Source organism: Lygodium microphyllum, chromosome 22 (assembly GCF_053477565.2).
Source record: "Lygodium microphyllum isolate KBCC chromosome 22, Lygodium_microphyllum_v1.1.10, whole genome shotgun sequence".
Lineage (NCBI taxonomy): Eukaryota > Viridiplantae > Streptophyta > Polypodiopsida > Schizaeales > Lygodiaceae > Lygodium > Lygodium microphyllum.
The window spans coordinates 92,687,069-92,704,533 of record NC_141156.1 but is presented as its reverse complement, the minus strand read 5'-3'; positions in this window follow the sequence as shown (position 1 = coordinate 92,704,533).

Below are 17,465 nucleotides of genomic sequence, written 5' to 3'. Positions count from 1 at the left end.
CACTAATTGCAGCATTATGCTTGCAAAATCCAGTGTGAAAATCAAGGAGATAAATGTCATGCAGACTAATGAATCTGATGGGGAGTACATACTTGCAACTAGTTCTTGTGGTGCTACGCTATTGACCGATATTCACTATATGTATGCACAGTGCTCGCTAACTGGCCCTCTTGGCCTAAAGAAATCAAACATTAACTACTTAAAGCTACTGACCCTCTTGGCCTAAAGAAATCAGACAAACCAGCTCATAGAGATCCCTCCTTGAAAGAAGGCAGATATACGCAAATACCTTGCCATTCCAAGGGGAAAAATAGGGCTCTCAGCCCTAAACTAAATGGATCAAATTATGGCCCATACCTCCTGCATATGTAGCAAGAGGCGTGCACATAACATGTCTTTTGATCAACCTATGGGTCCAAGATAATAGTTGTAGATGGGTCTCGGCCACTCTTTGTATTACCCATAACAACCATCGCCGACTATATAACACGTGGTCTGATAACATCCCCCACAAGCGATTAGGTCCTGTCTCACTATCAATAACAACATCCGGACTAGGATCACAGTTGAAAAAAATGTCATCTTCATAAGAAAAATTAGCTAAGGAATCCGCAAATTGATTCCAATAATGTGGAATGAGCTGAAGAGATATGCTCTCAAATTCATCAAGTAGGGTTATAGTAGTTCGATGACACATATGAAGGAGAGGATTCCAGATAGTATATGTTCCATTGAGTTGATTTAAGATCATCTGGGAATCTCTTTTTATTAACAACCGCTTAATGCCACCTTTCTTAGCAATATTCAATCCCATAATCAAGGCTTTATACTCGACCATGTTGTTAGTAAATCCTACCCCGAGATAAGCAGCTAATTTCATTGTAACTCTACGTCGGGGATATCGGATAACTACTCCAACACTTCCTTTCCTATTAGGGCCCCTGGACCCTCTGTCAAAGTATAATGTACACGTCCATAATGGGTTTACACCGCCGGCCATCAAGAACTCCCCTATTCGTAATTATGATAGTCAAAGTTCAACATATTTAGAGGATGAACTGATAGCTCCATCGCACCTTCTTCATTAAACTCAACAGGGATGCTTCTCAAGATTTGTAAGTAGTGATGGTAGTAAACTTTAATCTCCCACACAAAGGTGTTGTCTTCTTGCTCAATCACTTTATATCCCTTGCTCCACCACATAATCCTCCCTTGATGATATCTTTGCTCGAGATATGGGTGCTCCAAATAAGGGATTAACTGCCCCATCAACCAATTTAAGCTCTCTTGCAGGTCTCCAATCAGCCCCAGCATGGAGCTGCAATGCATTTTTCCACGTTAGCAGACTTAGAAATAATAAGGTTTGATCTTAGTAAGATGAACCTTATTCTTAATTTCCACCCCTTGTAGATCAGCTAATAGAACTGTGGAATTATTTTTACCTATTCGAACTATCTTGTAAGGGCCACCCCATCGAGGTTCCAACTTTCCTGGAAATAGCTTCCTACGTGCATCATAATATAGAACTAACTGCCCCTTTTTAAAAGTATATTTCTTTGCTTTCAAATCCTGCAACCGTTTCATTCACCGTTTAGCTACCTCCTAGTGCAACAAACTCTACAATTTGAGCTCGTCCAAGTGGGCTATAGTTGTAAACCACTCAAATAGGGCATCTTCATCACCCGTGAATGATTGATTACAAATCTAATGGTCGGAAACTCAATTTCTAAGGGCAAGACACACTCCTCCCCATAAACTAATTTGAATGCAGTGTGGCCAGTGGCTCTTTTAAACATCGTATTATATGCCCAAACCGCCACATATAATTTTGTATCCCAGTTCCACTTCTTTTCGGAGACTATCTTGGATAAGATACCCACAAGCTGCTTATTGGTACTTTCGACTTGTCCATTAGCTTGTAGATTATAGGGGATCGTCTTGTTATTCGTAATTTCCCAAGCTTCAGTCACACTTTTAATCACTTTATTTAAAAAGTGAGTTCCATGGTCTGATACTATTTCTTTTGGCAAACCAAAACGGTAGATAATTTGCTCAAGTAGAAAACTGGTAGTCTCTTTTGCATTGTCCTGCCTCGTCACCTGTGCTTCTGACCACTTTGTAAAGTAATCGGTTGCTACTATAATGTACCTCTTTTGAGTAGTAGACGACGGGGTAATCGGTCCCACAAAATCGATGCCTCATTTCTCAAACAGAAGGGTAGCCATAATCGGCATAAGTGGGCACTTCCTATTCTCTCGACTATCATGTCTTTGACATGTATCACATCTCTTGACATAGTCAAATGAATCCTGGAAGATGGACGGCCACCAATATCCAACTCTTAAAGCTTTCTGTGCCGTTAACTGCCCAACAAAGTGTCCTCCACAAGCAGAGTCATGGCACTCTTCCAAAATAAAGGGAACCTTATCAGGCATCACACATCGGCGATAAATATCATCAACGCCCTACTGATATAATGTTCCTGTGATCAAGGCAAATTTTAATGCCTGCTGTTTAATTTTCTTCTTCTCCGATTTTGATAAAGTAGCTCGAGTCTCTCCCGTAGAAAGATAGTGCATTATAGCAGCATACTAGGAGAGGGAATAGATGCCGTATCAATCTTGAACAAAGTCTCCATGTCACTTCCTTTAGCCAAGACCTCTTTTGGCTCTCTGAAATCCACAAAACACTCTACAATGCCCTAAAGCTTCAGCGGCTTGCTCGTAATCTCACAATCAAAATCTTGTAAAGTGATTAACCACTTTGCAAAATGGTCAGGCGGCTGTAACTTATTCAACAACAATTGAAGCCCTTCCACCTTTGTATAAAAAACCACCCTCTCATAAAGAATGTAGTGCCCAAAAATTTTGGTCGCAAATACCATTGCAAGGCAAAACTTCTCCATATAGATGTAGTTAATTTCTGATATGCCCAACTTCCAACTAGCAAAAGCTATCGGATGGTACCACTTTTCCTCCCAAATTTGGGCCAAACACCAACTGATACTATACATGGTTGCTACTGAAAATATATAGAATATTTCGCCCCTTTTTGGTGCTTTTAAAATAGGTGCTTTGGCAAGCTCCTGCTTCACATCATCAAAAGACACTTTGCAAGTGTTACTCCATGTAAATTGATAGTTAAAGTACAATAGGTTCGTCAGTGGCAACATTCTTTCTGCCAAGGCATTGATAAACCTCTGATAATACCCTACTAATGACAGAAAGCTATGCACTTCCTTTGGAGTACGTGGTGGACTCATGGCGACTATGACCTTGATCTTTTCAAGATCAGTCACAATCCCTACAGAACTAACCACATGGCCTAACAAGAGCCCATAAGGGACTCCAAAGACACACTTCCATGGGTTAAGAGCTATGCAAAATTGTCTACAATGCTCAAAACACTTGCGCAAAATGATCAACTGTCTATCCCTTCTTACGGTGGCTATCCCCAGATCGTCAATGAATACTTTCCGCTCCTCTGGGGAGATGTCACCAAAGGTCTTCTTGGCTATTCTTTTCCACAAACCAGGTGCATTACACTACCCAAATGCCATCACATAGTACGCAAAGGTACCGAAGATTGTAATAAACGTCTTTTTTAGCTTGTCTTGCTCATCAATTGCCATTTGGTTATACCTTGCAAAGCAGTCCATGAACGAATATATTTCCCTACCCGCTAGTTGATCCAAAATTTGGTCAATAAATGGCAATGGGTAGTAATCTTTAACAGTCCGCTTATTCAGCTCTCTAAAATCTAAACAAAGGCAGATCTGATTATTCTTCTTCTTCCTGATCACTACTGGTGAACACCATTCAGTATGCTGAACAGGGAAGATCAAACCCGCTTTTTGCAACTTTTGTAGTTTCTCATACAACCCGTCCCTTAATTCAAAAGGCATACGCCTTACTTTCTGACATACAGGGCGGGTACCTTCCTTTACAGGAATAGTATGCACAACTAGACTGGGAGAAATACCCCAAAGTTTGTCATAGCTCCAAGAAAAGATATGGCGGAACTCTTGAATCAGGGACACATAGTCCTCTCTCTCATCCAAACTGAGCATAGAACCCAATTTGATTGGCGGCAAATCATTTAGCGTACCAAGGTCTAGCTCAATAACGTCTACATCTCTTATTCGATCATGAGGCTCTATCGACTCATTCAAGGTTATCTAATAAATATCCTCTGTAGTGGACCCTTCCTTAGATCCATCGCTCGATGACATCTCACTACCAGATGGATCATCTACTATTTCTAGTTCAATGGAGGATAGTGGAGCTCTCTCACTCTTTGAGGAGACTCAGGAGGGTAAGCATCCACTATTACACGATGGGCACCTCGACCTAGAATCACTTGACCAGTGGGTATATCGACTTGACAGTCTCTCCGTAGAATCCATGGCCTACCTAGAAAAACTCGATAGCTAGGATGTCTTACAAACCTTATCACCCTCAAGTCCAGATAGCATTCCACGCTCGTAACTGTAACATGGACCTTAGTAATGCAACCTTTTGGTTGTCTTAGACTATCATCAGCCATCTTAAGAAGTGTGGAGCTGTCTTTTTGGATCTCTAGACCTAACCTCTCCATCAAGTCTGAACTTATGATATTGATGGAGGATCCAATGTCCATGATAGTGTGCTCCACTAATATTCCATCCACATATGATGGAAACCTAGGGCAATGCTTTTCAGCATGATCGAACCAATTTTCCCCCACTCTAGCTATGCCCAAAGGTTCTACTATATACCCTATACACAAGATTTTCTTGAATTCCTTGCATACTCCTGGAGAAAGTTTAATCAATTGTAGGAGATTCACGTCAGGTTTGACTTCTCAAAGGGAACTTGCTAGATCAAAGTCGTGGTAATTAGCCAAAGTTCTCTTCTCACGCCAAACCATTCTCTCCTTTGGTCTTTCCATCGGCTTTGATGTCTCTTTTTTCGCCTTTACCTTCTTTCTTGGCAATCCTTTATCCTCCTCGGGATCGACTTTACTACCAACAGGTCTTAATGGTCCACCTTCCATATCAAGATTCAAGAGTCGCTTTTCCCTAGCATCTTGTTTAGGGCTTCCCTCGACACATTTTACAATTCACTTGTCACCCTCTTTAATCTTTTGACCTCTTGTTATAGCTTATAGATTAGAAGTTTTAGCATCATTGACACGTACAGCCTCAAGAAGGCTGACTCCACTCCCATGAGGTAACTCCTCTACAACAACCTTTCCTCTTTGCAGTATTTGCATTGGTCCATCATCTTGCTAGAGATTATTCCCTTGTGCGCGATGGTTAACTGGATCTGGTTGTTTACTCCCTTGTTAGAGAGAATTAATCTTACTCCAACAGGTAGCGGCTAAGTGGCCAGATTTCCCACAAATATCACATTTGACATTCGGAAAATTCCTAGGGAAATGTTGGCCCCCACACCACTTATAGTTGAATCTTGAGGGATCACCCTCTTTAGGGCGTCGGCTCCCTATCAAATTCTGTTGCTTCCTAAGGAAATTGACATCCACAGCTATTTGTCAATACTGTTCAAAGATCATATCAATGTGGTGCTTCATCATGTTTTTAACTTTACCAAGGATATTAGAAGCACTCGACTCATAGCCGTGATCATCAGTTTGTCGTCCCATGGGCCTAACCACTTGATTAGGAATTAGCCGCTGACCAACTGGGACAACATTAGAATTCATTGTTTGGTTTCCACCACTATTTAGCGAGGCTGCTTGACTAGCCATAGGCATAGTCATGCTAGGAGCTGGTAACATAGGAAGATTCGACATAATATTGCCTCTGCCACTCGTATTTAACATGGGGTCCCCTTGACTCCCATTGGACAAGGCCAAATTATTACCATTCTAATTTATCCTTGTTGCATAAGCCGCTTGCAAGCGCGATTCTACTCCTTTTGCTTGGGTAATGGCAATGTCAATATCGGCCAAAGCAACACTACTCAGTTACACCCAGATATTAAAATCCAATCCATGTAGGAAATATTGCAACTGTGCAACCAATGGAATGGGAATATAAGCGTTAAGTTTGTGAAGAACTTGCTTTAGTTTCTTGGCATATGCCTGGACATTCTCATTTGGCTCTTGGCGTGTTGCTTTCAAAACACGCAACCAATATTGTCTACCCTTATCAAGGGAAAACTCTCTATGGAAAATCGTAAATAATTGGGCACTGCTAGTTATGGTTTCGGCTTCTAGACTGTGATACCACACTGCCACTCTTCCTTTTAACGTCATGTTAAAGAACATCATTAGGTGTTCTTCATCTTGGATTCGATAGTTGAACATAAGCATTTGAAACTCCTTAATGTGGAGTTCTCCATCTTCTTCTGCTAACCCATGAAAAATGGACAACGGTGCTCCTAACACCGATAAATCTAGTGTACCTACTGGAATTGCAATAGGTTGTGCCATGGCTATAACTAGATTGACAATAGGAGTTTGTGTAGGCAACACTACACCCCACTTGTTGTGGGTTGCTTAACTAGAAATAGGGAAGTACCAAGACTTCCACTTGCACTCAAAGAGCTACTCGTAACACCTAGGTTACTGGAACCACTACCACTTATGCGTAACAGGTTGCTCCTTTGAGGAGGATAGCACCTTACAATGTCCAACCGCCGTCTAGCCCTCTCAGCATGTTCTGCTTTCTGTATTTCGGTTTGACAGTCCTTGTCAGAGGACATAAACCAACTATTTGGTCCCTAAAAACCCTAGATTCGAGAACCACCACCTATTGGCGGCTCCCGAAAAATGCACCACTGATGGGGCCGGAAATGGTCTGGCACTAGCCGGACCTCATGCATATGACAGACAACCCCACCAGACGGCCTCGAGAGCCAGGAGCGTCTAAAAATCACTTTGCACTAAATGCTTATGACAATTTTGTGTTTGTATCTAATACGTAGTCCAACGTTCACCTTCACTTCTCCTAAGAGGAAGATCCCATAACATATAGGCATAATGTCTCGTAATACACACATAGGGAAGCACCTCTCGGTTGATCGCCGCAGCCCCACTGCGACTCTCCTACACCTCGGGGATTGGCCCCAAGATGCGTTGCTAACACATATAACATTCTCACAAACTCCACTCTTTTATAATTCAGCATTCGAGGAGATTTTGATTTTCCTCACAAAACTTTCCCCAACGAAAGCACCCGTCTCATCGTTGGTCAAAGTTTATCAATCAATTGCAATGCATTCCAGGAGATACCACGTGGCATGCTTGATACAAGGTATATGACGATTGTGTACAACCATTTTATGATTAAAAAGATAGTCATGTGAGGTGTGGAAAACAACCCTTTCATGAATTTTAACTAAGTGTTATGTGCTGCGCTGCTTTAGGGACTAGCACCGGAACTTCTGTGCTACTAGTCACCTGTATTTAATTATGGAATGATCCCTAGATGCTATGCACAAAGAGAAAAATCAGAATTTGTATCTTTTTAGCAATTAGATCGTCGCACAAACTTCATCCCCCCCTCACTGTTTAGGTGTTGCTACAATGCATATGTGTAAATGGCTGTTTTGTATCATTTTTGTATGTAAAAACCAATAAACACATACTATAGCACAAAGGAAGAGGCCAAACTGAGGCTTAACCTCGTCAAACATTCACGCACATAAATCTTATTTTTTTCATATTTTTTTAGCACGAAAATCTTAATTTTCTTCAATTTTCACTATTTTTCTCTATTTGTTATTCATGAAAAATAGGTATTTGCTGATTTATTTTTGTTGCCATACTATTTTGACTAAAACTTAACATTTTCTCTAATTTTATCCCATTTTCACTCCTTTCTCCCAACTTTAAAAAAACAAGTAGTTTCTATTAAAAATGATATTTTACGGATTTTAAAGAAGTAATAATGGCTCTAAATCATTACGGGTTCTGTATTTTTGTAGTTACAGCCCTCAAACATGATGCAAACAAGGTTTAAACAAAAATTCATCGCATACAAACAACATTTGGACCATCAAACACCAAAACCAATCAAATTTCTTTGTAAAATTGGAACATACATCGTATCTTACGTGCTGTGGGTTTTTTAAAAATTATTCTGGGCAGCCCCCACACCAACCAGTAACCATTCTTTAGTGATGAACCTCTTTCCTCAGCCTCCTTTTCACCTTGGAGCAATCCGATCACAGCCAGACAAGCATCCTTCAGCCCCTCTTCTTCTTGATTTCTTGCACATGAATTGCCTCTATGCAAGAGAGAGGAGGAGAGAGAAAGACTGGTTTTTTATCTCTTTGCTCAGTGCATCATTCCTCATGTGGTCTGGAGTGATTGGAGGTGCAGAGAATCTTCATCCCACAGCGAGGAGGGTTCCTCTCCATTTGCCCGATCAAAAAATGATGAAAAATAGAGGAAAAATGGGGCGCCAAAAATTTGATGCCTCCCCCCCTCCCTCCCCTATGGTGTTTCATTCTTGAGCTTTTAAGCTCTTAACTAGAGCTTTAAGATTTAAAACACAAAAGAACCGATTCATGACTTGGGTTTCATACTGTGCGGAAGTGGATTTTTCAGTTTTGAGGGGACCAACGACATTAGAATCGAGATCCGTCTGGACAGGTGGTTCCATGACGTCGAAATCTACAACGCTGGGCCCCGTCACGCTCTTCCTGGCTTCTAGATCCAGTAGCTGCTTTACAACCCCGAACCTTGCGGGGACTAAATGGAGAATCAAATGACCTCGGAATGGAGATCCGAGACTTGCATTGGATTCCTAACGTCATTTTGCATCTAGGAAAACTCTAGCTCGGCCATCCACCACCGTTTGATTTCCATGAAAATAAGCAGTAGCACTTTAGGGACTTGCCGCTTAAAATCATACTGATTGCCACCGTCGCCTTCGACGAAGTCTATTTTTTCCCTGGAATTCGTATTTTTGGCTATTTTAAAGCACTTCTCGACATAAAAAATCATCTATCACTACAAGATATAGACCTTATAGCGACGTTTAAAGCGACGAAAATACAAACAAAAAAAATTGCCCCCGTCGTCGCAAAAAGCGTCGTTATTGACGACGCCATAGAATCGTCGCTATAACTGTCGCTATATGCGTCGCATTTGCGACGTAAATAGCGACGCACATAGCGACGGTTACAGAGAATTTGCGACGCTGATAGCGACAACAATAGTGACGCGTGCAGTAAATTTGTGACGCAAATAGCGACGGTAACAGAGAAAAAAAAAATTTTGTGGCAGGGCATATAGCACTGTGTGCTGTATGAGAGCCATACAAAATAATTTCTACACTGCTGCATACAAAGCGTTTGCAAACAAAAAGAATGTATACTGAAATCATAAAACTGATGGATAAAATAAATACATGATATCGCATAAAATGCGATTGGTACAATCATAAAACAATATCACTAATACATAGAAAATGTCTACATAGATCGGGCGACTAAAAACTAAAGGTATGTGAGCTCTAAGGATCCAAGGGCGAGCTACAAATCGTCGTCCCCCGAAAGCTCTTCCCGCTGTAAAGGAGCATCAAACGGATTCTGCAGAAAAAGAAACAACATATCAATCCACCATACAATAATGCATTCAAATATCTCATGGTAACTACGGACAAGAAAGATGAGTGACTTACTGGGCCGCCGCGTCTATACAATCGGTCGATCAATGATCTGAGATCGTGCCTCTCCGCATATCGAGTCTCAAGGCCTTGCGGATCGCTATTTGTAATGGAGTGCTGCAAAGAAAACAAAATGCTAACTGTTAGAAACATGATTGTCAGTACAAAGAATATCTCAAAAAAACAAATAAGCAAAACAAAAGAGAATCTTACAAAGTCCTCCAAATATGTCCTATGGCCGCCACTCCCAAGATGATGTACCGATCCGGCCTCGATTCGTGCCCTCGCCGCCTCCCGCTGCTGACTCCAACGTCTTGGCGAATTTGTAGCCTCCTCCCTCAGTCAGTGCCAGTCGTCTGCATCTCATCCAGCCTGTAGAGAATCTATCCACTACGGTTGGCACCGGGAACTCCTCGTGCAAGGATGCTACTATGTACTCCTTGCTCCCCTCCGGTATGTTCCTCCAATGATCCAGGACGTTGTGCCGAAAAACTTGTTGGCACAACTCCCTCATGCGAGCCATCACCCTCCTCCCCTCATCATTCATGATGATGGCTCCTGACCTACCATCCACTAGATATCCATAATCCCTAGGAGTGTGCCTTGTATGGGCCCTCTCCCATCTCCGTCCACGCTCCTGGGCATATCCAGGAGACCCCTGAACATCCGGTGTACCGACGGGGGTACCCTCTCCCGGAGTGCCACTCAAAGGGGTGCCACCAGAGGGTGTGCCACCAAAAGGAGTGCCACCAGAGGGGGTGCCACCAGAGGGGGTGCCACCAAAAGAAGTGCCACCAAAAGGCGTGACATCTGCCGACGGCTGCGCAAAAGCCGGAGTAACTGGAGTGGACGTCCCCACAGGTGTGACAAATCTTGGAGGTGACCGAGCTCCAGCTGAACGACGAGACGGAGACACCGCATCTGTGTCTCCACAGCAGCACCCCCCTGATCCTCCTGCAGTCACAGTCCCTCCCTCTGGCCCAAGTCGCGAGCGTCGAGATCGTCTGCTCGAAGCTGAAGCATCTGATCGCGCTGAAGCTGATCTAGCAGAGCGCCCTGACGAAGAATGAGACAGCTCCTGATCTGCTATCTCTCTGAATCTCGCGAGCTGATCTGGAGACATACGTGCCATCATCTCCTGAAACTCCTCATCGCTCATCCCTCGACTCATCCTGAAAATGTTGATACCTGCACAGATAAAAAATAATGTTAGAATAATCAATTTAAACTATACAAAGCACATTAATATAAATCATTTTTGAAAAATCCCACTTAAAATGCATATCTTATCTACCTTTATGGAAGATCTAAACAACGAATTGAGTAATACAATTCTCCAAGAATGAAGTATTCTATGGTCCCATGTTAATCTCCTGACACAACTCTGCATACACTGGAAGGTCGATAGACATGTCACCACAAAAGAACGAGTCTGTCTCATTCTCAAAAAATTCTACGACTTCTGTATTTCCATCATTGTTAGCCGATGCGGGCTCCAAACTTGCGGTGGCCTCCACCCCTTGTAATTTCGATCCCTCTATTTGCATATTTTCTTCATCTATGCCTGGAACATCGCTTTGATCGTATACTCTCGCACCTCGAGGAGTTGAAGGTATAACATACCACCATCGAGGTTGTCGGGGATTTGGATAGAAGATTACATGTTCACAAACACTTACAAACCGTCTTCAAACCATTGTGACATAAACCATGTCGTATTACAATTAGCAAGCAAATGCTTAGTTGTACCTGTTCACAATGGGCCGGCAACACAAAGGTGTCACGCAAATCCATCCATTTTTTTTCAGAATCTATTTCGAGAAATCCAGATGGACCTCGTCGAACTGTTGCGCTAGCTCCTCCAAGTACCACTTTGAACCACTGCACGTCGAATATTATCATGGAGGAGCTACGGTAATCCACCGTAATAATACTTTGCAAATTCCCAAAATACTCCATCTCATCCACAACCGTGTTCAGATCCGTTGCTCGTCATCGGCTCTCTTGCTCAAACCTTGACATGACACCACAGTCCATTGTGGAGCGCATTTTGTCAATACCCTCCACCCGAAAATGCCATCCGCGCGACCACGCTGCACTATATATTTTGTACTGCACATTAAAACACTCAAATTAGATGTAGCAAGCAAATTTAGATACGACACATTCTAAACCCCTCATTACCTTTGGACTACATCCCCTCGAGAACTCCCACTCCTCCATTGAGACCTCTGTCCCTTCGCTGGATGCTGCGGTCAAGGCTCCATGCAACCATCGTGTTGACATAAACCGCGTCATCTCCTCCATGCCTTCGGGATATCGAATCTGTCGGTGACGCGTACTGCGTCGGAATTCAGCTCGCGCTTCCTCTCGATCTTGCCTTGCAATCTGGTACTTGGCGAGCCACGTCTCCATGGAGGCATGGTGCAACATACAAAAGTGATTCACCTTCTCTTCCATTGAGGCATCCATTCTTTTTTCTACCCCATTTCCAACCACCACATCTCCAGTCATCCTGTCATCGTCCTTCAGCGTCCATAGAATTTCATTGTCTGGTTCCACCGTTGGTAGCCATTGTGAGATATGCACTAACGCCTCTAACACCAACCAACCTTCCGCCATGCTACCTTCCGGACGAGCTCGTTGTCGCACAAAGCCTTTCAGGGTTTTCATGAAGCGCTCCAAGAAGAACATCCTTCACATATGGACAGGTCTAGCAATATCCACTTCATCCACAAGATGCACAAGAAGGTGAACTTGTATTGTGAGCATGCTAGTGGGCAGGTATTTCTCAAAGAGACAGACCGTCTCAACTGCTCCCCGCCTTGCGGATTCAATAGAGGACATCTTAATCTCTTTCTATGAGATCCATTGCACCAAAGCTGACAGCTTGTAAATGGCCCCGCGAATTTCTGGAGTTAGGCATCCCGCGATTGCGATCGGTAGAACAAACTGCCACAAATGAGAAAGCATTAAGAATAATGGTCACTTTTTAAATTTCAAAATATCCACGCTAATTAAAATCCATTCTGTTCACAAACCTGACATATCTTATGCCAATCATGGGATTTTAGCCCAGAAATCTGGTCATCTTTAGAAAATGCGGACCTGAGAGAACGCATCATACTCGTCGGAGTGCGGATAGACTTGATTACTTGCTTCACAATGCGCTCTTCTTTGGTAGACAAAACCCAGGGAGTGCGAGGAAGCTGCACTCCCCCTTCAGCACGAGACTGCGGCCAAAGCGCCTCCATCTTACCTACCTCCTTTAAATCCATTCGTGACCCTATAGTGTCTCTCTTTCTTGTGATGTTGTCCCATAGCAAGCTGCCCACATTTTTGAAAATATGCATGGGATCCAACAAGTGGTTGACCTATAAGTGAGTCCAATATGGCAACTCGTAGAAAACTGAGAACCGTCGCATTCCATTTGGATGTGAATCCGGGTTTACCATTTTCAGCTCGTACCAGATTGCAGCGTTCATATGTGCTGGAGGTCGTCCAAGAAAACCTTCCCTGAGTTCATGATCCTCCGGCAAGAAAGCGGTGTGTCCTTGATATACCATCTTCTTCATGGTTCATGACCTTCGGGAGTCTAAATGTGGCCCACACAATGGACATGCATGATAACCTGAGGTAACGAGACCTGCAAGGCGATCCACGACCTAGTGAATACTTGATTGAATGAAATAAAATATAGATATTACCGACGAGAACAAAGGTCTGCTCACCTGAGCACTCTCCCAATCCCGGAAAGTCATGCATCGTCCACATGAGAATGGCTCGAATGTTGGCTGACCGCCGACCATCGCGCCTGCTCATATCTTGCACCGTGACCCCCTCCTCCCACAAAATCTTAAGCTCATCGACTAATGGACGAAGATACATGTCCATATTTTTTACTTTGTAGCGGCCTGGGAGATGTCCTTTCTTCGTAGAAAGCCATGGAGGAATGTTGTAGTTGACAAGCACTATAGGCCACACACTGTAAGAAGTCGAGCGCATACCGAATGGGTTCACACCATCCATGGCGAGACCGAGCCGAAGATTCCTTGGCTCTCGCGCAAAGCCTGGGAAGGTAGAGCCAATGTGGCTCCATGCGCGCGAATCTGCTGATATTCGTTGCACTCCATCCGTGGACCTATTCTGCACATGCCACGTTGTCAAGCTTGCCATGGCAGACGTGCGAAACATGTGGTTTATGCGGGGGATGAGCGAAAAGTGTCTGAGGACTTTTTGAGGGATGGTCTGCCCTTGTAAGTCCTGTCGATACCTTTGAGCACCACACTTTGGGCATGTCTCCATAGTCTCGTATTCATCTCGAAACAATATGCAGTCGTTGATACATGCATGGATGTTATTGTAGTTCATGCCAAGCTTCCGTAAAACATGTCGTGCATCATCACGAGACTCAGGCATGGTGTTTGCAGGTGGCAATATATGATATTTCAATAACTTGAAAAAATCATAAAACACCTTGAAAAATCCATCCATGTTTGCAATAATACTGTTTTAAAAAAAAACAATGAAGTCTGTGTGCAAGGTACCTGAATAACTCAGTCACACTCGTATCGCTCCAACCGTATTTTGCTTGCACACTTAAGAGTGCAAGCAATGTCTTCAACCGAGATACTCGGCACCCATCATATAATGGTATGGATGCTTCCTCTCTAAGCGGGTCAGATGTCTCAACATCTATGGGAATCAATGCATCGATCATTGCCTCCATCTCAGGCTCCAAGATTGTAGGCAAGTCGGGAAGGTTGTCTGTCTCCTCTGGCATTGACGGTATAGATGGGCCTTGCGAGTGGTCGATTGGCTCCTGCAATCCATCCATCGCACGTCCACAAACTCTTCTAATTGGCTGCAAAGGGTGCACTCCCCCTTGGGTCGAGACATCACCCCCCTAGATACAAAATTTGCCAACAAGACCCAATCTTATTGTGTATGGTTTTCAATTAGCTTGAGAGTACAATGCATGAAAAATGCTAACTTCAAATTACCGTTTGCTGAAAGTCTGCAATCGCCTGATCAATGATCTCAGATTGAAACTCGCCAAATCGTCGTACGTGTTCTATAGACAATCGGCGTTTTCGTCTTATTGCCAACTTGCATTGAGAGCAAGGACATGGGACACGCTGATTAAGATACGACTCGCGGTCTTGAACAATAGGACCTTCTTCGTTTGCCATCTTATCTACATTACAGCAAACGAGGCTTAAATGGATAGCTTTATGGAGATGTACGTCAAGTTGCAAGTTGACCATAAACCTTGCATTGTATATAGTAGTCGAGAGATTTTCTGATGTTATATCTCGGCCTTGTATCATGCTCAATGATTTGTTTGTCCCGGTAGAAAATTTTTTGTTATATCTCGGCTTTGAGTATAAGTAATCCATTTTAAAATTAATGCGCGCCATCTATAAAATTTTATAACTATAGTAATAAAATTTATTTCAATCAATTCTACTCATAGTCATAAGACCTGAGAGAAATTATCCTATACTCAATTTAAGGGTTTCTTCTTCTATAATAATAATTTTGGGTTCATTTTGATGAAGTACGTGGCCGTATGCAAAGCACATTGCATACCATTATCAATACGTATATTATCTTTAATTTCCTTCCCTTCCCTCTCCCTCTCTTTCTCTCCCTCTCCCTCTCTTCCTCTCTTTCTCTCACCCTCTCCCTCTCCCTCTCGTTCTCTTTCTCTCCCTCTCTCATTTCCTCCCTCCCCCTCCCTCTCCCTCTCCCTCCCTCTTTCTCCCTCTCCCTCTCCCTCTCCCTCGCTCCCTCCCCCTCCCTCTTTCTCTCCCTCTCTCATTTCCTTCCCCTCCCCCTCTCTCTCCCTCTCCCTCTCCCTCTCCCTCTCTTTCTCTTTTTCTCCCTCTCCCTCTTTATCTCTCTTTCTCTCTCATTTCCTAAACAAGCAAAAAATAAAGTGATTTAAACATCCTCCAAGCAAAAGGGAGAGGGAGAGATACAATGCACTCTCCCTCTCTTTCTCTTTCTATCCCTCTCTCATTTCCTTCCCCTTCCTCTCCCTCTCACTCTCTTTCTCTCTCATTTCCTCTCCTAAACAAGCAAAAAATAAAGTGATTCAAACATTAAACAAGCAAAAGGGAGAGGGAGGGAGAGAGAGAATGCACTCTCCCTCCTTCTCCCTCTCTTTCTCTTTCTCTCCCTCTCCTATTTCCTCCCCCTCCCTCTCCCTCTCCCTCTATTTCTCTTTCTCTTTCTTTCCCTCTCTCTCCCTCTCCCTCTCTTTCTCTCTTACTCTCTCTTTTCCTCTCCTAAACAAGCAAAGAAGAAAGTAATTTAAACATTAAACAAGCAAAAGGGAGAGAGAGAGAGAGAATGCACTCTCCCTCTCTTTCTCTCCCTCTCCCTCTCCCTCTCTTTCTCTCCCTCTCTCTCCCTCTCCCTCTCCTTCTCTTTCATTTCCTCTCCTAAACAAACAAAAGAGACCGATTTAAACCTTCAACAAGTAAAAGAAAGAGAGAGGGAGACTCACCAATGAGATATGGCGAGCGTGGGCGGCTTCTCTTTGCAACGAGGGCTCCTCCTCTCCTTCGCGAACAACGACGGTGGCGGTGGCGGTGGGAGCAAGTCTCTTCCTCCTCTTCTCTCACAAAGCCTTGGCTCTCTCCCTCGCTCTCGCTCTCAAAAGGCGAAGAAAAGAAAATGAAAACGGCGCTCTGATTTCGGCCGTGCTTTTATTCCCTGCGGCGTCACAATTGGCGTCGCTATATGCATTGCTATTTGCGTAGCGACGCCAATTGCGACGCCAATAGCGACGCCTATAGTGACGCCGATATCCGCCGTCGCTAATCGGCGTCGCTATTGCCCCATTCCCTTGTAGTGTATCAGTATCTCTCAGAGTAGCATCCATAGGGGTGCCGCCTGTAGAGGACGACTGAGCAAAAGCTAGATTGATGTTAGCATAATCAATATAAATAAATCAAAACAGGATAATATAAATCTTTAAAAATTTATCTTACTTAAAATGCATATCTTATGTACCCTTATAAGCGGCTCATCAATGAATTGAGTAGATGGATGCTCTAAGTATGAAGTACCCTATGGTCCCATGTTAATCTCTTGACACAACTCTGCATACAGTGGAAGGTCGATAGATAGGTCACTACCTTCTGGTCAAGCTCGTTGTTGCACAAACCCTTTTAGGGTTTTCACAAAGCACTCCAATAAGAATATCCATCGCATATGGACAAGTCCCGTAATCTCCACTTCCTCTATAAGATGCACCAGGATGTGGGTTTGTATCCTGAGCATGCAGGTGAGCAAGTACTCAAAGAGATGGATAGTCTCCATTGCTCCATGCCTTGCTCGGATATCTTTATCTCCTTCTATGAGATCCATTGCACTTAATTTGACAACTTGTGAATCACCTTGCATATTTTTAGAGTAAGGTATCCCGCGATCATGATTGGTAATATAAACTACCATAAATGAAGAAGCATTATGAACAATGACTAGACTCCAAATAGCAAAATGCGTAGGCCACATACAATCCATTCGTAGTATAAACCTAACATATCTTATGCCAATCATGGGATTTTAGCCCTGATAAATAATCGTCTTTATAAAACGCGGACTTGAGAGAATGCATCATATCCGTCGGAATATAGATAGACTTGATAAATTGCTTCACAATGCACTCTTTTTTAGTGGACAAAACCCAAGGAGCGCAAGGTAACTGCAAGCGACCCATCAACACTCGACTGTGGCTAAGATTGTGGCCAAAGAGCCTCCATCTTGCCTACCTCCTTCAAATCCATTCGTGCCCCTGTAGTGTCTTTCTTTTCTGCGATGTGGTCCCATAGTA